The following is a 22,179-nucleotide window of genomic DNA, read 5'->3' as shown; positions in this document are numbered from 1 at the left end:
TGCGCCGTTTTGTTGGCGGTCTTATTTACTTGCCTCCACTTGGACTGCGTCTTCTCCCCTGTTGTAGTTTTTAGTGCTTCCATATGGAGTCCACTGACAGATACCAGTTAGAACTATACGCTACTTTGTATCAGAAATGGCAACATTGGAGGATGCATGTGCATGAGTGCTGCACGATTTTGAGAAAAAACCTTGCAATTCCAGTAGCGATTTTTATATTTGCTACATATAAATGCATTAGGGCTGCAACAACTAATTGATTAAATCGATTAAAATCGATTATAAAAATAGTTGCCGATTAATTTAGTCATCGATTCGTTGGATCTATGCTATGCGCATGCGCAGAGGCTTTAAAAAAATAATTTTTTTAAAAAATTTTTTAAATTTTTTTAAAATAAATCTTTATTTATAAACTGCAACATTTACAAACAGCTGAGAAACAATAATCAAAATAAGTATGGTGCCAGTATGCTGTTTTTTTTCAATAAAATACTGGAAGGGATAGAAATGTAGTTTGTCTCTTTTATCCGATTATTAATCGATTAATCGAAGTAATAATCGACAGATTAATCGATTATCAAATTAATCGTTAGTTGCAGCCCTAAAATGCATACAACTGCAAAAATAACGAATGAAGGAAGACATGTTACTTTTAGACTGGCAATCAACATATTTTTGTCTCAAGGTGCCACACATTAGTAAATTATACAATATGCAATAATTTACTTTAAAAAATATATTTGGCTTTATGCAAACCGATAAAAACTATTCAATGTTAAGATGTAATGTAACTAGAGATGTCCGATAATGGCTTTTTTGCTGATATTCCGATATTGTCCATCTCTTAATTACCGATTCCGATATCAACCAATACCGATATATACAGTCGTGGTAATTACACATTAATATGCCTAATAATGTTGTGATGCCCCGCTGGATGCATTAAACAATGTAACAAGGTTTTCCAAAATAAATCAACTCAAGTTATGGAAAAAAATGCCAACATGGCATTGCCATATTTATTATTGAAGTCACAAAGTGCTTTATTTTTTTTTAACATGCCTCAAAACAGCAGCTTGGAATTTGGGACATGCTCTCCCTGAGAGAGCATGAGGAGGTTGAGGTGGGCGGGGTTGGGGGGGGGCGGGGTTGATGTGGGGGGGGGGGGTGTAGGTGGTAGCGGGAGGTGTATATTGTAGCTTCCCAGAAGAGTTAGTACTGCAAGGGGTTCTGGGTAATTGTTCTGTTGTGTTTATGTTGTGTTACGGTGCGGATGTTCTCCCGAAATGTGTTTGTCATTCTTGTTTGGTGTGGGTTCACAGTGTGGCGCATATTTGTAACAGTGTTAAAGTTGTTTATACGGTCACCCTCAGTGTGACCTGTATGGCTGTTGACCAAGTATGCATGGCATTCACTTGTGTGTGTAAAAAGCCGTAGATATTATGTGATTGCTTATTGGCGCTCTGTACTTCGCCCTACGTCCGTGTACCACTACGTACAGCGGCGTTTTAAAAAGTCATACATTTTACTTTTTGAAACCGATACCGATAATTTCTGAACCGATACTGATAATTTCCGATATTACATTTTAAAGCATTTATCGGCCGATAATATCGTCAGCCCGATATTATCGGACATCTCTAAATGTAACCATAATATATATTAATAATGCAAGTAACCTTTTAATAATACAATTTGACATTAATAATACATTAGTAGTACAAACTTTTTTTTTCCATTACTGTACAATTGTTTACCATTGTACTGTAATTGGAAGGTAAATACCTTTTGTTATTCTAAATAAATTAATAACAAACAAAATAAAATGGACTCATTTCTGTAAGCAAATATTGAACATTTTAAAGTGCGTTTTTTATTCCCTGTTGGAAAAACTAGGACAGACCTTGTCGTTTTGTTTTTTTGCCATCACGTGATCACAGCATTCTCGTCCGTTCGTCCGTGTTGATGGGCTCATATTGCCCATCCGATTTGAAGCTGAAATATTACCACAACGGGACATTTGGCTTTTATAATCATATCATCAAAGTATGAATAAAGGCACGATTGTTTTTATAAATATCTCCGCAATACCTCCAGGGTTTGATTTCACATTTTTGCGATTTATACACTTAGACTTAGACTAGACTAGACTTCCTTTTTATTGTCATTCAAATTTGAACTTTACAGATAAGAATGAAATTTCGTTGCATTAGCTCATGGTAGTGCAGGATAAAGAAATTAATAAGGTGCAGATATGAATAAATAGATTACTGTACAGATAAATATATTGCACTTTTGCATATGCATCCACGTTTATGGATGTATGTTATATTGTCTTTTATATTCCAGCGAGTTAATCCATTTTTGGGGGGAATTGAGGGAATACACGTCCAATAGGTAAGAAAAGTTGGTTTTGCACAATACTGTAGGTCCCCTTTTAGAACTATTTTGATATAATTGGATCCAATCAGGATGTGACCATTAACCGCTCAAAGGTGCCATATGTAATATGTGGCCAGATATGATACTGTAATCTCGGTCAAAATTCTGTAGTTCTCTCCCTGACTGACGGTGCCAGATACGCAGCCAAATCCAGCTCGATCGACTGGGCTACTCCAAGGAACTTCGAACTTCCACTGCCTCTTACTAGTGGTTGAGGTGCTGGGACCATAATAGCTGAAAAGACAAGCGTTTTGTCAATAACAAATCTCTAACCAACAAATTTTACACAGAAATTAGGCTATTTTCAGGAAGAAGTACGTCATGACTGCGTACAATATCACAACAAATGGCAATCATGTGGTTATTGTCAGTACTATCAAAAAACAAAGACTAAAACAAACTACAACCAACGCTAGCAATGGTTGTGCTGGTGAAAGTAAGTATATGTACGTCCAAAACTAAAGGTATGCCTATAGGCTACACAAATGAGGAATTCTTTTAACATGTGATTTGGCTGTCTCCATATGTTTCACATTGACATGATGACAGTCGTGCTAATGTTGAAACCCATTTCGCCAGCGTATCAGCAGATTGAGAACACAATAGGCACTGACACTACTCATATCCACATTTTATTAGTGTGGAGGGTATGCTAACTGCTATGGTAGAATTCTTGAATGTAATCAGGGTTGGGCGGATTGATACAAATATCGACAGTAATGATACCAAGTACGTATATTGTAAGATCAGTGTACACATTTTATATTATTACAAAATCTTTTTTTGTCATTGTTTACAAACTCAGAAAATAAGTCTCAGGACACAGGAGGGCTTTTAGGGCAAAAACCATGGGATTTATACAGAGCCAATAATAGTTTTTGATTATGTTTACTTTTTTTTTGCACAATTCACTTTATTTTGATCAAAATATTGTATATTGTATAATAAATTATTCAATATTTAATTGATATTGTTACACCGTCATCTTGTGTTTTTGTCTGATTATAAATGTGATCAAAAATGTAATCATTCAATGATTAAAAAAAAAATTAAGAATCAGCATTGGTATGACTAATGTTGTATTGCCAAAAACTAATGATCGAAACAACAGAAAAATACAGTAGGGAGGGGACTCATATGGCATCATTCCCGGGTGGCTCTCCCGTCATTGCAGTCCGCGGAAAATGATGGAAAGCGCCACTCTACAAAGCAATGGACGCTGTGGTCAAAGTTGGAATTGCCACAAAACACATTTTAAGATATTCAATACTCTACTGCCATCTGGCAGCTAAAGTGGATAGTGCACTCCCCCAATTTGTCACGTTTCATGTGTCAGGTAAACCGCGACCAATGGGGCATATGAAACCCCTTCTAACTGTATGTGATTATAAATGAGATTAAAACAATAAATCAACAAATAGATTAATAATAGTTTAAACGCAATACATCACTGCATACGTCAGCAGCAGGCTTTGTAACATGTTTTGAAATGTTTCTATCATCATTTATTTGCCAATTAAATATTGTGATATATATCGTGATTGCGGGAGGCTACAATACACGAAACCCAACACCAGTGAAGTTGGCACGTTGTGTAAATGGTAAATAAAAAGAGAATATCATCAAAAGGTTTAGAGAATTTGGAGAAATCACTGCACGTAAACGGCAAGGCCGTGACCTTCGATCCCTCAGGCGGTACTACATTAAAAAGTGAGGTCAGTGTGTAAAGGATATCACCACATGGGCTCAGGAGCACTTCAGAACACCACTGTCAGTAACTACAGTTTGTTGCTACATCTGTAAGTGCAAGTTAAAACTCTACTGTGCAAAGCGAAAGCCATTTATCGACAACACCCAGAAACGCAAACGGCTTTGCGGGGCCTGAGCTCATCTAAGATGGACTGATGCAAAGTGGAAAAGTGTTCTGTGGTCTGACGAGTCCACATTTCAAATTGTTTTTGGAAACGGTGGACGTTGTGTCCTCTGGACCAAAGAGGAAAAGAACCATCCATACTGTTATAGGCGCAAAGTTGAAAAGCCAGCATCTGTGATGGTATGGGGGTGTATTAGTGCCCAAGACATGGGTAATTTACACATCTGTGAAGGCACCATTAATGCTGAAAGGTACATACAGGTTTTGGAGCAACATATGTTGCCATCCAAACAACGTCATTTTCATGGACGCCCCTGCTTATTTCAGCAAGACAATGCCAAGCCACGTGTTACAACAGCGTGGCTTCGTAGTAAAAGAGTGCGGGTACTAGACTGGCCTGCCTGTAGTCCAGACCTGTCTCCCATTGAAAAAAGCCTAAAATACGACGACGGAGACCCCGGACTGTTGAACAACTTAAGCTGTACATCAAGCAAGAATAGGAAAGAATTTCACCTGAAAAGCTTCAAAAATTGGTCTCCGAGTGTTGTTAAAAGGAAAGCTCATGTAACACAATGGTAAAAATGCCCCTGTGCCAACTTTTTTGCAATGTGTTGCTGCCATTAAATTCTAAAATAAATTAAGTTTCTCAGTTCGAACATTAAATATCAAAATCATCGTATTCTGTTTTTATTTATGATTTACACAACCTGCCAACTTCACTGGTTTTGTACATCACAGTACAGATTTTAGGCCTAATTGCCAATTCCTACACCAAACTAGTTATTTTAAAGTCACATGTTTTTAAGAAAAATATAGGCTAACCTAAAAAAAAATCATTGTATTCAAAGTCCTATTTTTCTGTGTCACTACCACTTAGACACTTTATAACTGTTGGAGATCAAATCCGCATGTTCGCCTTTAAAAAGAGCCCAACGCTAGATCTTTCGGACACTTTACATTTACTTTGGGTGTGGTGACTTTTTCTGGCGTTTTAGCCCAAAAAAATCTTCACAATGTAATGTAGATGGACATTTTCAACAAAACACATTAAGGAGTACATGCCTGCTTAGGTTTTTTAATGGTTGCTTTGACATTCTTTTGTATTTGTCGTCATTTATGCAGGCAACGTTTGAATGTAATTATTAGACTCTTCTTAGAGGATGTGTGGAATGTTAGTTTGGTTGTGATGGGAAACACATCCCTGTGTGAAATGTTGCTCACTGAGGAGTAAAAGGCATGCGCACACACACACACACACACACACACACACACACGCACGCACGCACGCACGCACGCACGCACGCACGCACGCACGCACACACACACACACACACACACACACACACACACACACACACACACACACACACACACACACACACACACACACACACACACACACACACACACACACACACACACACACACACACACACACACACACACACACACACACACACACACACACACACACACACACACACACACACACACACACACATTCACACATTCACCAAAAGCCATTGTTGGGATGCATTTTTTTACTGGCAGCCCTGAGTCACTATTGAGATGTTGTTGAAAGTGGGCTGAAAGCAGCGCAATGTCCAGTGGTGAGTGCACTAGTCATTTTCTTGGACGTTCTAAATATTAAAATATAACTTTATTGGTACACAGTAGTCTTGTCCCGATACCAATATTTTGGTACCGGTACCAAAATTATTTCAATACTTTTTCGGTACTTTTCTAAATAAAGATAAAAAGAAATAAAAAGAAAACACATTTTTATGCGTATTCAGTTATAAACATTCATTCACTTTCTTCTTTCCTTGATGGATCTAAACTTTACCGCTGCCGGTATTTTTTTTCTATTTTTTAAATTTAATACGTTGTAGGTGTATTTATTTCAGTATAAAAGTGTAAAAAGTTTTTTGTTTCGGTCATGAAATGATGATAATGGTGTGCCAGGGCATACACGCATATGACAAATTGAATTGATTATTCTCACCTGTATGTAGATCATCAGTCCTTTTAAAACCGCCACATCTACACTTTCATGGCAAATAATGCCAACAAACTTACAAACCCCAGTGTTTCCCACACATTCATTTATTTGTGGCGGCCTGCCATGAAAGAATTACGTCCGCCACAAATAAAAAAACTAAAAAAAAACTAAAATAAAATTTTAAAAAAAAACAAAAATATTTTTTTTAAATTTTTTTTTTTTTTGTCCTCTCCAGCTTCTCAGGCAAATCATATAGTTGATGTAATGCCCATATTGGCTGTTCAGATTTACTTTACAAAAGAGAAGTGTAGGATACTTCTCTTGTTGCCTTATTTGTATTTGACTTTATTAAATGTATTTATATTAGAAACACAACATGTGTATATAACAAAGGGTGCAAAGTCTGCAGGCAGTAGGAAACACATGGTTAAGTGTAGGGAGTAAAACTGATGGCAGTCTTAAGTTCAAGATTTTTGGAGCTCTTTGTTCAGTGGATCAGATGTTTGATGAAGCTCTGTGTCTATCTACCACCACTACTGTTTTCTGTTTATTTGTTACTGACTGTGGCAGGACACCTCTGCCTCTGTTTCACTTTATGTTGCTGGTAAATAATATGGTTGTAGTAGTAGGCTAAAGTTAAATTATTTAGTATGCACTAATTAAAGGGGCAGAGCTTTATGAGACATTTTAGCTTTTATATTTTATAAGATATATTTTTTGTAAGAACCACAATTAATAAATATATTTCAGTGAATAACTTATTGTTCAAATCTGTATATAAATATGTACATAAAGTGTTGTAATTATATTGTAAAATGGATGGATGGATGGATGGACGTTTAAAACAAAACTGTTATTATTAATTAGTAAGTATAAATTTTTTGAGCCTTTTTAGAGAAAGTCATATCATTGTAGTAAATTATGCAAATTATTAGATGATGTCATGGTGACCACGCCCATAGCCACGCCCCCACCGCCACAGGTATCTTGGCAGTTTATGGGAAACACTGAACCCCGTTTCCATATGAGTTGGGAAATTGTGTTAGATGTAAATATAAACGGAATACAATGATTTGCAAATCCTTTTCAACCCGTATTCAATTGAATGCACTACAAAGACAAGATATTTGATGTTCAAACTCATACAATTTTTAATTTTTTTTGCAAATAATAATTGGCTTAGAATTTCATGGCTGCAACACGTGCCAAAGTAGTTGGGAAAGGGCATGTTCACCACTGTGTTACATGGCCTTTCCTTTTAACAACACTCAATAAACGATTGGGAACTGAGGAAACTAATTGTTGAAGCTTTGAAAGTGGAATTCTTTCCCATTCTTGTTTTATGTAGAGCTTCAGTCGTTCAACAGTCCGAGGTCTCCGCTGTCGTATTTTTCGCTTCATAATGTGCCACACATTTTCGATGGGAGACAGGTCTGGACTGCAGGCGGGCCAGGAAAGTACCCGCACTCTTTTTTTTACGAAGCCACGCTGTTGTAACACGTGCTGAATGTGGCTTGGCATTTTCTTGCTGAAATAAGCAGGGGCGTCCATGAAAAAGACGGCGCTTAGATGGCAGCATATGTTGTTCCAAAATCTGTATGTACCTTTCAGCATTAATGGTGTCTTCACAGATGTGTAAGTTACCCATGCCTTGGGCACTAATACACCCCCATACCATCACAGATGCTGCCTTTTCAACTTTGCGTCGATAACAGTCTGGATGGTTCGCTTCCCCTTTGGTCCGGATGACACGATGTCGAATATTTCCAAAAACAATTTGAAATGTGGACTCGTCAGACCACAGAACACTTTTCCACTTTGCATGAGTCCATCTTAGATGATTTCGGGCCCAGAGAAGCCGGTGGCATTTCTGGATGTTGTTGATAAATGGTTTTCGCTTTGCATAGTAGAGCTTTAACTTGCACTTACAGATGTAGCGACCAACTTTTAGTGACAGTGGTTTTCTGAAGTGTTCCTGAGTCCATGTGGGGATATCCTTTAGAGATTGATGTCGGTTTTTGATACAGTGGTCGAAGGTCACGGTCATTCAATGTTGGTTTCCGGCCATGCCGCTTAAGTGCAGTGATTTCTCCAGATTCTCTGAACCTTTTGATGATATTACGGACCGTAGATGTGGAAATCCCTAAATTTCTTGCAATTGCACTTTGAGAAACGTTGTTCTTAAACTGTTTGAATATTTGCTCACGCAGTTGTGGATAAAGGGGTGTACCTCGCCCCAACCTTCCTTGTGAAAGTCTGAGCATTTTTTGGGAAGCTGTTTTTATACCCAATCATGGCACCCACCTTTTCCCAATTAGCCTGCACACCTGTGGGATGTTCCAAATAAGTGTTTGATAAGCATTCCTCAACTTTATCAGTATTTATTGCCACCTTTCCCAACTTCTTTGTCACGTGTTGCTGGCATCAAATTCTAAAGTTAATGATTATTTGCAAAAAAAAAAAAAGTTTATCAGTTTGAACATCCAATATGTTGTCTTTGTAGCATATTCAACTGAATATGGGTTGAAAATGATTTGCAAATCATTGTATTCCGTTTATATTTACATCTAACACAATTTCCCAACTCATATGGAAACGGGGTTTGTAGAATTTTGCAAGTTAGTTTCAATGTCATTTAATACAGTGGCACTCAATCATCCCTGGCTTCGTGATGGCCATAAACTGTGTGTTCCCCTTTAAGAATGGTGGTGTGTGGGGTGAGTGACATGTTTAAGTGAGTGGGCAAGTTAGGAGAGGGAGCGCCAGCATGTTCAGGAGTGTTAATAGTATGGTGGATGTCCGCTTGGCTAAATAATAATAATAAATAAAGAGTTGTAAAAAATCGGCGACCTCGGCATTCAGACCAAATAGCGGAACTGCAGGGACGCACTGCCGGGTAAAGTGGAGGGTGTTACCCTCGACAATACATCAGCTCTGGAGGGGGCGTCTCCCCTGCGCTCCTCGACCACGGTCTGGGAGCCGACAAGCAGGAAAGGTGTAACATGATGTTTCTTGGTGCCTGGCGAGGCTGGATCTTTGAACATCTGTGCACAGGGGTCTTTTTCTTAGCCTGTTTACATGGCGTGCAAAACATCTTTCCATCGTCATAAGTGAGCCATTTGCTGAAAAGTGGCTACTTTTCATCGAAGCAAAGCTTCTTGGATTTATTGCTCGCCATGACGAAAAAACAATAACATGCGGGAGTCCTAATACCGGAAATGCAGTATTTGTGATTGATAAAACTTTCGGCGAATCAAAATTTAAGTAATTGTACCGGAAAGTTAATTACTTTTGAAGTAGGCCAATAAAAACGCAATAAACGGGGACGGAAATTTGATTCGGCAAATATAAACAAAACAAAACACCGGCAGGAAGCGATAATCGATTAAAAAAACCAAGCAAACCGGAAAAGGCAGGGTCGGTGAAAAAATAAATAAAAATCCACGTCCTATGGACGCGTGGATTTCCGGAAATGCGCGTCCTTTCTGATTTCAATGCGTAAAAATACACAAAAAGTGCGTTAATGCCAACAGTGATCCTCAATTTCTTCGCTCTCTGCAGCTTTCATTTTTAATTTCTCTTTCTCTCTCACTCCATGCAGAGAATGAACAGCGACACTGATTGACAAATTGACACTGATATAACAGGAAGTTAATTTGGTGGGAAATAGGTGACAAATATTCCTCCAACATCACATAAACCGGACATGACGCACACAACACACATTTCTTTTCATTATCTTTAAAAACCTCCACTAAAATTGGAAGAAAATAAACATATTTAAACACTCAAATAAGGTAGCCAGAACAATATTAGTATACAATATATTTCTATAGCAGTATATTGTGTGGCTATTTATTCATTGTGTTACATTTTTCAAATAAAACTTGGTTCTAAAACTCGAATATAAGTGTGCATGAGTACTTTTGTGCACGTTCAACTCTACCGCAATAATGACAGTTTTCATGTTGGTGTCGTCGTGGCTTGTGCAGCCCTTTGAGACACTTGTGACTAAGGGCTATATGAATAAACTTTGATTTATTGACAATAACCGTGATATGAAATTTTCATATCGTTACATCCCTATAAGGCTTCAAATATTCTATAATATTTTTTAAGATGGCTCATCGTAATTTGCAATTGCAGCAAATTACATTGAAGGTTTGTGACTAATGATTGCTTCGTACGGGTTTGATGCTCGAATAAAGAGTCATTGACCTCATTAACTGTCCAATGTGCTCTACACACACACACACACACACACACACACACACACACACACACACACACACACACACACACACACACACACACACACACACACACACACACACACACACACACACACACACACACACACACACACACACACACACACACAGACACACACACACACACAGGACCTGAGTGACACACAATCCTCAGCATGGCCCAAACAAACAAGCAAACAACAGGCCACAGTTGCTACTGCTGCAAACCACAGCAATGTTAAATGGTCGAGAACGTTCACTGTTTCCCATTGCTATCGTCATGAAGTCGTAATTAACAAGTGCAGAATGTGTGAAATGGTTTGGGAACTGTAATACAGAATATGTATAAAAAACGAAGGAAAATTGTTGCATGACAATGTCATACACTAGTAGGCCAACTATATTTTAGTTGTGTGCACTCACTTTAAGCCATTTTCCATTAAACGTTCAGGAACCAGGGTTTCCCACACATTCATTTATTTGTGGCGGCCCGCCACGAAAGAATTATGTCCGCCACAAATAAAAAAATAAAAATAAAAACTTTTTTTTTTTTTTTTTTGTCCTCTCCAGCTTCTCAGGCAAATCATATAGTTGATGTAGATGCCCATATCGGCTGTTCAGATTTACTTTATAAAAGAGAAGTGTAGGATACTTCTCTTGTTGCCTTATTTGTATTTGACTTTATTAAATGTATTTATATTAGAAACACAACATGTGTATATAACAAAGGGTGCAAAGTCTGCAGGCAGTAGGAAACACATGGTTAAGTGTAGGGAGTAAAACTGATGGCAGTCTAAAGTTCAAGATTTTTGGAGCTCTTTGTTCAGTGGATCAGATGTTTGATGAAGCTCTGTGTCTATCTACCACCACTACTGTTTTCTGTTTATTTGTTACTGACTGTGGCAGGACACCTCTGCCTCTGTTTCACTTTATGTTGCCGGTAAATAATATGGTTGTAGTAGTAGGCTAAAGTTAAATTATTTAGTATGCACTAATTAAAGGGGCAGAGCTTTGACACATTTTAGCTTTTATATTTTATAAGATATATTTTTTGTAAAAACCACAATTAATAAATATATTTCAGTGAATAACTTATTGTTCAAATCTGTATATAAATATGTACATAAAGTGTTGTAATTATATTGTAAAATGGATGGATGGATGGATGGATGGATGGATGGATGGACGTTTAAAACAAAACTGTTATTATTAATTAGTAAGTATACATTTTTTGAGCCTTTTTAGAGAAAATCAAATCATTGTAGTAAATTATGCAAATTACTCGATGATGTCATGATGACCACGCCCATAGCCACGCCCCCACCGCCACAGGTATCTTGGCAGTTTATGGGAAACACTGGGAACCTTATTTAGTTACTGGAACTAAAGGTTCCCTTGGACTTGTGTGTTTTCACCGCATTTCACACTTCATGGTAGTTTATAGAAATCAGGCTGATGACGTACAGTATGTGCAGAATGGTACAGCATACTTCTTAATTGATATCATGTATATAAACAGACTATATAAGGTGATATTTATTTTTACTTCAATGTAAGTACGGTATTTTTGCACCGCTTTTTAAGCTGCACTCACCAAATTTTAGAATAAATAAATATTTTCACATACATTAGCCGCACCGGACTATATAGGCTGCAGATATATAGCGGTACGAAATTGTTTACAAACAAGTAAAATGGCTGATCAAACAAAACGGAAGTCATCGTCATGGACCCATTAGCTGTAGAAGCCAGCTCTCCGAACAGCTAAACAGACTCAAATCTTGGTATGAAAGTCTTCAAAATCGTTGAGCAACAGTGTAAAGGGGGTCTCTAACCAGCTTAGGGATTTCTCGCTCGGTAGGGATAGTCATGTGCGACAGGTGACACCAGACCGCCATCTTGCTACTGTTCGCGTACGTATATGTAAGGAAATCATCAAAATTGCCACATGAAATGTTAGAACTATGTACCAGAAGGGGAAACTAGATAATATCAAACAAGAAATGAGCAGAATGAAGATCAATATTTTTGGAGTATCAGAAGTACGATGGAAAGAAAACCACCCAATTTTATACTCTGGAAGAGAGAAACACCAAAGAGGAGTTAGTAATTTTGGATCCCGAATGTTCAAAGGCATTGAAAGGATTCTGGGCAGTTACAGAGTACTTGTTGTTCAATTTCGGGGAACACCCTTTGACATTGGTCTCATACAAGCTTATGCACTAACAGCAGACCAAGGTGAGGCAGAGATTGAGAAATTCTACGAAGACATTGAAAGGGCAGAAAGCCAACTTAAATCACAGGACATCAAGATTATAATGGGAAGTTTCAATGCAAAAGTTGGTAAAGAACGCATCCAGAATATTGTTGGCCCATTTGGAATTGGAGAGATCAATGAACACGGCGAAGAATTGGTAGGGTGGTGTCAAAAAACGAATTCATTATCACCAACACTTGGTTTCAGAACCATCCAAGGAGACGCTGGACATGGAAAAGCCCTGGTGATAGAGTTAGAAACCAAATAGGTTTTATACTAATTGAAGAGCGGTTGAAAAACTCAATCCGGGACTCAAAATTCATGCTGGGGGGGCGACTGTGGGAGTCATCACGTCCCTGTTAGAGCAGTCATGAAAGTGAGACTCAAAAACATCCAAAAGTATAAAGTAACTCCACAATTGCAGTCCCAAATATTTAAACAGGACCAAGATCTTTAAAATAATTTTGGTACATTAGTGCCGAACAAATTTGAAATGTTAAACACATTTACAAATGCAGAAGACAGATGGAAAAAGATGCAATAATATATAATCCAAACCACGGAAAAGTGTGTTCCTGTTACTAAATGTAAACCACACAAAAAATGGATGTCTCAATAAGTTCTTGATTTATTGGACACACATAGTCTCAAAACAGAACAAAAGTGAGTACAACAAACTGGTTAAGCTTATAAAGAAGAAATGCAACATGGCTAAAGAAGTCTGGATAAACTCACTCTGTGAAGAAAAAGAACAACACAAGGACATTGATAGCAAGTACAGGCACCAAAAAGATCAAAGAAGTCAACAGGACGCAGGGTCCCTCAAAGTCAGGATGCGTCAAATCAAAGGAAGGGAACATGCTAATGGATAAGGAAGACATTCTGTCGAGATGGTCAGAATGTATTGAAGATTTATTCCAATATAATAAGAGTAAGATACATCCATCCATACAATTCGGATTTCTCCCGGACCAGGGCACCAGAAATTCTATATTCACACTGTATGGTAATGAAAAGATCAATAGAAGTGCAAGCGGATTTATACCTGTGTTTTATAGACTATTCCAAAGCATTTGATAAGTGAAACATGAAAACCTTTTCCAAATCTTGAATGTGTTGAATATTGATGGGAAAGACCTGAGGATTATCAGAAATCTGTACTGAGAACAAGAAGCAGCAGTCCGAATAGATGGTGAATGCAGTCAATCCAAAGCCATTCAAAGGGGTGTTCGACAAGGTTGTGTACTATCTCCTGATCTGTTTAACATCTACTAATTATCTTACGCAACATCAATCATCAAGATGGTATAAAAGTTGGAAAAATTAATGTTAACAACCTCAGATATGCAGATGACTGAGGAAAAACACAGAACATCCTGAACACCGCAGTAGTGTTTTGGAGGAGAATTACAAGTCTCGCGCCAACCCCCATGCGAGAGCTATAAACGAATCAAGACGCCGTTAGAGGGGACCCAAACCTACATGACGCGAGAGTCTACACCGGCCTTTAAATTGGTCAGAACTAGATCTAAAAAGACAAACTGAACAGTCCATATGTGAAATATGTTTAATGCTGAGGTTGTAGTTACCGTATTTTCCGGACTATAAGGCGCTATAAGTGCGCCTTATAGTCCGGTGTGCCTAATGTAAGGAATATGTTTGGTTGAGCTTATTGTTGGGACGACGTGGTGCGGTTGGGAGAGCACAGCAACCTGAGGGTTGCTGGTTCAATCCCCACCTTCTACCAACTTCGTCACATCCGTTGTGTCCTTGAGCAAGACACTTCACCCTTGCTCCTGATGGTCGTTTTTAGGGCCTTGCATAGCAGCTCTCGCCATCAGTGTGTGGATGGGTGAATGTGGAAATAGTGTCAAAGCGCTTTGAGTACCTTGAAGGTAGAAAAGCGCTATACAAGTTTAACCCATTTACCACTTATTTGGTACGTTGTGTAATGATAAGTGTGACCAGTAGATGGCCACCAAACATAAGAGATAAGTGTAGGCTGCACCGTTTGATGTGCTTCGACATACAAGCATTATTATGGTGTGTGTATAAGGTAAGACATAATATCTGGCGTTTTGTTTCGCAATATTATGCAAAAGCAATTTTTCTTACCTTCTGGTACCTGCTGATCTGTATTTGGGATCTGGATGAATCCTGGAAACTTGCGCGCGTCCGCCTTTGTGGTCCGTAGTCCTTTTTCTCTATCTTCTTGTTATGGGACATTCATCCTCCGCTGTTGCCATTTCTAATATAAAATAGTGTAAAGTTCTTACTTAAATCTGTCAGTAAACTCGCCATGAAAGCGCTAAAACATACCGGTGTAGTGAGTTTACATTATTCACCCAAGGAACTTTTAGTTATTAGAGAGTTCCGCTCGGACGTTTTTTCACGGGACACATTTCCGATGTTGTTGTTTCCGGATGAGGAGAAGCTGCTCCGTTATTGATTTAAGTAAAGTCGGAATGTCATTAAAACAGTTCGCTCCATCTTTTGATACTTCTTCCACTCCCGCCCTAGGACGCTACACGGTTACAACAAAGATGACGGGGAGAAAACGCTGCCGAAGGTGAGCCACGTAAATAAGACCGCCCACAAAACGGCGCATTCGGAAGCGACTTTCAGAAAGCGGCTTGAAGATGATCTGTAAAACATCATCCATGCAACATTTTGACCAAAGAACCACCATTACATGTTATGTAGACCACAAGGAAGTGATAATAATAATATGACTCCTTTAATGCGCCCTATACTCCGGTGCGCCTTATATACGAAAAAAGATAAACAATTCATCGGCAGTGCGCCTTATAATCCGGTGCGCCCTATAGTCCATCAAAACCAATTTTTCGACCCCACTACGATACAACCCTTGTATTGACAGCGCAGGTTGCTTGTGCCCCTCAACCTTATTATTTTGTTTGATGTTTTGTGTTCAAGGACAATATAATGTGTTCAGGAATGTCTTCGCTTGGCGTGTGTATGTTTCAAAAAGGGGCATACGAAGCCTGAAGCGCTGCCACAGGCACCCCATCACCTATTCACACACATTATTAAGTGACTACTTGTTTTAGAATGTGTGACCAGAGTCTTACAGTGTTCCTGCACCGTGTGTGTGTGTGTGTGTGTGTGTGTGTGTGTGTGTGTGTGTGTGTGTGTGTGTGCATTTGCCCAAGCAACAGACCTCCCCATTGTGCAGCAGCACAGAGACCCTGTTATTGGCTGCTTTGTGTCCGTGGGGGATTCAGTAGGAGTGGATAGGAATACAATAGGGGAGAGTGGGGACATAAATTAATCGAAATGTCCAGAAAGCAAAAACACTACTTAGGGAAAACCACAACGGTGGTGAAGTAAAAACTTTGAGAAATGGATGTCAGCAGTTGCAACATTGGAAAACCTCTGTTGAAGTCAGCGTTTTAAAGAAGCTTACTAGTTCTTCTTCTTGAGAAATATGAAAATTAAACACAGTCGAGAGACAGTCCGGCAAATATAAACACAGCTGGAGTAATGCAGATACCGATGTGCTAAATTTGCTGGCGTGTGCTAACTTGGCACAATCTACAAACACTAATAATAATAATAATTTAAAAAAAGTGGAATTAAAGATAGAAACAGGTAAAATGTTACAAAATGTTTTTGAAATGTTGACACTAATAACATAAATGCGGGCTGTTTTATTGTTTGTTTTTGTTGAAAACGACAAAAATAATAATGAATCAAAATCAGTGTTGTTAATTATTAACCTATTCAAGGCTCAAATTACTTCACATTGAATATTCCACTTTGAAATATTTTTGGGTGAAAATATTGCATATATTGTCTGTTTGCCATGTAAAAACAAAGGTTTCTTTGTTACTTCACATTAAATATTCCACTTTGAAATATTTTTGGGTGAAAATATTGCATATTTTGCAGTGGCGTACAGTCACTAGAGGCAGGGGAGGCACGGCCTCACCTGCCATCATGGAAAGAAAAAAAAAGTAAAAAGAATTTTTTTTAATTAAATTGTTATATGTATCCAGTGATTATACTAAAGTTATTTTCCATTTAACTTCACCAGTTTTAGATTATTATTTTTTTAATTTTCACATTTGCCATTCAAATACTGAGAAGAGACGGTGCGGTGATCAGCAGCCAGTTGAGGCACGTCACTGCGTTGCGCCTCAACATGGATTGTGCACAATGACTCGGCTAACTGCTGAGCTGCTGTGCAGTGAGACCGTATTGCTATATGAATTATATTATAAATTTCCATAGTTTAGTTAGCTGAGGTATATAATGTACAGTGTATTTTGTCAACAACTGTATGTGTGTAACATATTTTTAGTGCTGAGCATTCATAAAACTGCTGCGAAGACACACTGTGTGAGGCTCGTCTCATAACCCCGCCTCCTGGTGCCAAGCACCTCCGCCGCAGAATGCACCGCCCGACGGGACCGCCACACCAACCAAAGCCCACACCCTAACCCTCCACGTGCAAGACCGAATCCACACAAAAAAAGTCACTTAACAAGAAGCCAAAAAGTGCAAAAACAACAATGCTCGCGCTGCAGGAGCCGCGAACGACCGCAGGGACACAACATTAGGTACACCTGCACTGCAGGTTCATATGTTTGTAAATCTGACTGTGATGACGCAGTCGTGCCTCACCAGACATTAACCTCACCGCACGCCACTGATATTTTGTCTGTTTGCCATATAAAAACAAAGGTTTCTTTGACAAAAAGGGCATTAAAAAATAAAAATAAAAACCCTCCCCAAAACGTATGATCGACGTTAATAATACTAACACAGACATGTGTTAGCATATTGGCTAATGCTAACAACGCTGGCTTGATTACATTACGATATCACAAACAAATATGCGTGAAAACATTCCGACAGACATCACACATGGGACAGTTTAGGAAGTATGAATTGTTTTGGTTACATTGTAAAACTTCTAAACGTCGCTTGCAGTGATGAATTAGGAATCCATACAAGTAGAATTGCTATGGAAGACTAGTAGATGGAACGGCACCTGTACTTTTGGTTCAAGGCACTAAACAGGAGTAAATACTGTTGACTTTCGACCCGCAGCATCTGCGGTGGGCAAACTCCTCCAAAAGATGGCGCCTGTTTGTTGAATACAAAACATTACGGCCAATAACGAAGACAAATCCATAAATTAGCCGCACTGTTTTATAAGCCCCATGGTTCAAAGCGTAGGGAAAAAAATAGCGGCCTTATATTTTGGAAAATACAGTATATTGATGTTGTTAAACTGTTAATAGCTCTCTCAATAAACAAACTGAGACATTTATAGTTAATACATGTGATTGGTATCGGCCAATCTCACTCTTGGGTAATCCGTATCAGCAGCATAATACCATGATCAGAACATCACTAGTAAAGATACAGAATCTCTTAAATGTGGGCCAGGGGTCATAAAGGGGCAGAAACCTTTTTTCTCTGAATAAGATCTTGATATATTTAAAGTAATTACAATAATTACAGTTGTGTTTGTTTGTACTTTAGCATCATGCCATCAGAAGTCAGGAAGCAGACTAGCATCTCTTCAACAACTACTGTAGTTGCAGTTTTATGTACACGTAGACCCCAAAGCATAGCCAAAGCTGCAGCACTCACAGTTCTTAGTGTCACGGGTGCACACGCACAGACACATGTTTTATTTATTATACATACCACAAAAGTTCCTAACCCTAAGCGGCGCCGGAACAGTTCGATTATTGTTCTTTTTTATCGTTAGCACTGTACTTTCAAATATGATGCCAACAATTATAAAGAAGAACCAATTAGTGAAGTAGATAGTAATAACACACACTTTACAATGAACATTATTGCACTACAAAGGAACAATAAAAATACCAATAGAAATGACAATATTGATAATGAACAGGAATAATTACGTCTACTATCAAAATTGCAATTGCTTCAAATGCAACAGTACATAAATGTAATCAACACTTGAATTACAAAAGAAAGCAGGTAAAGAGTGGGGAAAAGAAAGAGGATCAAACTATATTAACCTTTTAAATTGTTATGGCAAAAATTTGAGATTTTCCGATAATAGCTTTTTTGCCGATATCGGATATTCCGATATTGTCCAACTCTTAATTACCGATACCGATATCTGCAGTCGTGGAATTAACGCATTATTATGCCTAATTTTGTTGTGACGCCACGCTGGATGCATTAAACAATATAACAAGGTTTTCCAAAAATAAATCAACTCAAGTTATGTAAAAAAATGCCAACATGGCACTGCCATATTTATTATTGAAGTCACAAAGTGCATTATTTTTTTTAACATGCCTCAAAACAGCAGCTTGGAATTTGGGACATGCTCTCCCTGAGAGAGCATGAGGAGGTTGAGGTGGACGGGGTTGAGGTGGACGGGGTTGAGGTGTTCTGTTGTGTTTATGTTGTGTTACGGTGCGGATGTTCTCCCGAAATGTGTTTGTCATTCTTGTTTGGTGTGGGTTCACAGTGTGGCGCATATTTGTAACAGTGTTAAAGTTGTTTATACGTCCACCCTCAGTGTGACCTGTATGGCTGTTGACCAAGTATGCTTGCATTCACTTGTGTGTGTGAAAAGCTGTAGATATTATGTGACTGGGCCGGCACGCAAAGGCAGTGCCTTTAAGGTTTATTGGCGCTCTGTACTTCTCCTTACGTCCGTGTACACAGCGGCGTTTTAAAAAGTCGTACATTTTACTTTTTGAAACCGATGCCGATAATTTCCGATATTACATTTTAAAGCATTTATCGGCCGATAATATTGGCAGTCCGATATTATCGGACATCTCTAGTAAAAATAGGTTAAGCTTGAGCAGTGTTTGAACCCTCGGTATCCCCCAGCAAGGGAACAACGTTAATGTTTAGATTTAAGGATCCCCCAACCCTTCCTTAACATAGACAGAGCCTATTTTATTGTGATTTTTAATCAAGTGAAACATTTTCCTAGCAGACAGATAATTGTACATTCCGGACTATAAGCCGTTACTTTTTTCCTACGCTTTGAAACCTGCGGCTTATAAAACGGTGCCGCTAATTTATGGATTTTCCTTCGCTAGCGCACGTAATGTTTTGTGTTCAGTTGTTTCAATTAAACACAAGCAGAAACACTGAAATGGTGTGTTATTGCTTGTACTAAGGCGCCATCTTGTGGACGAGTTCGCTTACTGCAGAGGTGAAAATGTACTTCCTGTTTTAATGCATTAATCCGGAAGTAAAACCGTCCATAGCGTTTCTGCTAAAGGATTCTTAATTCATCACTCCAAGCAACGTTTGTAAGTGTTACAATCTAACTAAAACAATTCATACTTACTAAACCGTCCAATGTGTGATGTCTGCAGGAGTGTTTTCATGCATATTTGTACGTGCTGTCGTAATTAGCATTAGCTAATATGCTAACACATGTATGAGTGTCTGTCTTAGTATTATTACCTTACAATGACATTCTTTTTGTATTGTTTTAGTTTCACAAATTCCTTAGTAAATTCACCAAAACATCACCGTGGAGTTATTGAGTCTCTTTAGCTGATTAGAGAGCTAGCTTCCGCAGCTAGTGGGTCCATGACGATGACTTCTGTTTTGCTGCCGTGTTACAGCCACCATTTGGAAACAATTAAGATACGTAAATAAACATTTGCCAACTATTTCTGTGTAAATAACTCATTTCACAATTTATATATATGCGATTATAGTCCGATGCGGCTAATATATAGAAACATATTTTTGGTGGGTGCGGCGTATATCCCGATTCGCTATATAGTACGGAAAATATAGCGTATTTTATTTTTTATTATGTTTTTGTTTTATTTAACTTAGAGATTTAAAATGTACATTCCAATTACAGTGTTAAAATATACCAAAAAATACAAGTTTAATGCATTTGAAAGGGTATACTTGCATTATTATGTAATATCATTACATCAGTGGTTAATTTGGTCTCAGAATTATTTAGAAAATAATATTGTTTATCGACAATAATTATATATATAATATAATATAATATATTTGTAGATCAAAATTTGTTATGGGCCAGGCCTATCGCATTGTTGAACAGACTTTGTATGCACATGTTTTCCACTTGTCCCCGTTGAATTCTGGACTAAACAAGACAAAAGCACGTGTCTGAATCATGCTACACCCTGATCCCAATGCCATTATAGTCATGGAGGCCCTCCACTGACATAATGCATTCCCTTGCACCGACACAACAACATTCCTTACCTAATGCTAACACAATGGTCACTAAATAGTTAAAAAAGTGGAGCGTAATCATGGTTTTCACAAATACTTCAAAACAAGGCACCACGCACATACACTTAGTTACTTACACCAACACTCATATATACATAAATATATATATATATATATCTATATATATATAGATATATATATATCTATATATATATAGATATATATATATAGATATATAGATATATAGATGTATAAAATGTATATATACAATATATATACATATATATGTATACATATGCAAAACCCAAAACCAATGAAGTTGGCACGTTGTGTAAATGGTAAATAAAAACAGAATACAATGATTTGCAAATCATTTTCAAATTATATTCAATTGAATAGACTGCAAAGACAAGATATTTAATGTTCGAACTGAGAAACGTAATTTTTTTTGGGCAAATAATCATTAACTTAGAATTTAATGGCAGCAACACATTGCAAAAATGTTGGTACAGGGGCATTTTTACCACTGTGTTACATGGCCTTTCCTTTTAACAACACTCGGTAAACGTTTGGGAACAATTTTTGAAGCTTTTCAGGGGTAATTATTTCCCATTCTTGCTTGATGTACAGCTTAAGTTGTTCAACAGTCCGGGGTCTCCGTTGTGGTATTTTACGCTTCATAATGCGCCACACATTTTCAATGGGAGACGGGTCTGGACTACAGACAGTCCAGTCTAGTACCCGCACTCTTTTACTAGGAAGCCACGCTGTTGTAACACGTGCAGAATGTGGCTTGGCATTGTCTTGCTGAAATAAGCAGGGGCGTCCATGAAAAAAACGCTGCTTGGATGGCAACAGATGTGGCTCCAAGACCTGTATGTACCTGACAGCATTAATGGTGCCTTCACAGATGTGTAAGTTACTCATGCCTTGGGCACTAATACACCCCCATACCATCACAGATGCTGGCTTTTGAACTTTGCGCCTATAACTGTTCGGATGGTTCTTTTCCTCTTTGGTCCAGAGAACACGACGTCCACAGTTTTCAAAAACAATTTGAAAGGTGGACTCGTCAGACCACAGAACACTTTTCCACTTTGCATCAGTCCATCTTGGATGAGCTCGGGCCCAGAGAAGCCGGTGGCGTTTC

General features: G+C 38.2%; 1 protein-coding gene across 5 annotated transcripts in view; it reads left to right on the top strand.

The window, feature by feature from the left end:
• LOC133663604 (arf-GAP with Rho-GAP domain, ANK repeat and PH domain-containing protein 1) overlaps positions 1 to 22,179 on the top strand; it is a 142,772-nt gene that overhangs the window by 5,375 nt on the left and 115,218 nt on the right. The gene's annotated exons all lie outside the window — the stretch shown is intronic.

This window comes from Entelurus aequoreus, linkage group LG13 (assembly GCF_033978785.1).
Source record: "Entelurus aequoreus isolate RoL-2023_Sb linkage group LG13, RoL_Eaeq_v1.1, whole genome shotgun sequence".
Classification (NCBI taxonomy): Eukaryota; Metazoa; Chordata; class Actinopteri; order Syngnathiformes; family Syngnathidae; genus Entelurus; species Entelurus aequoreus.
This window is presented reverse-complemented; position numbering and strand designations above follow the sequence as displayed.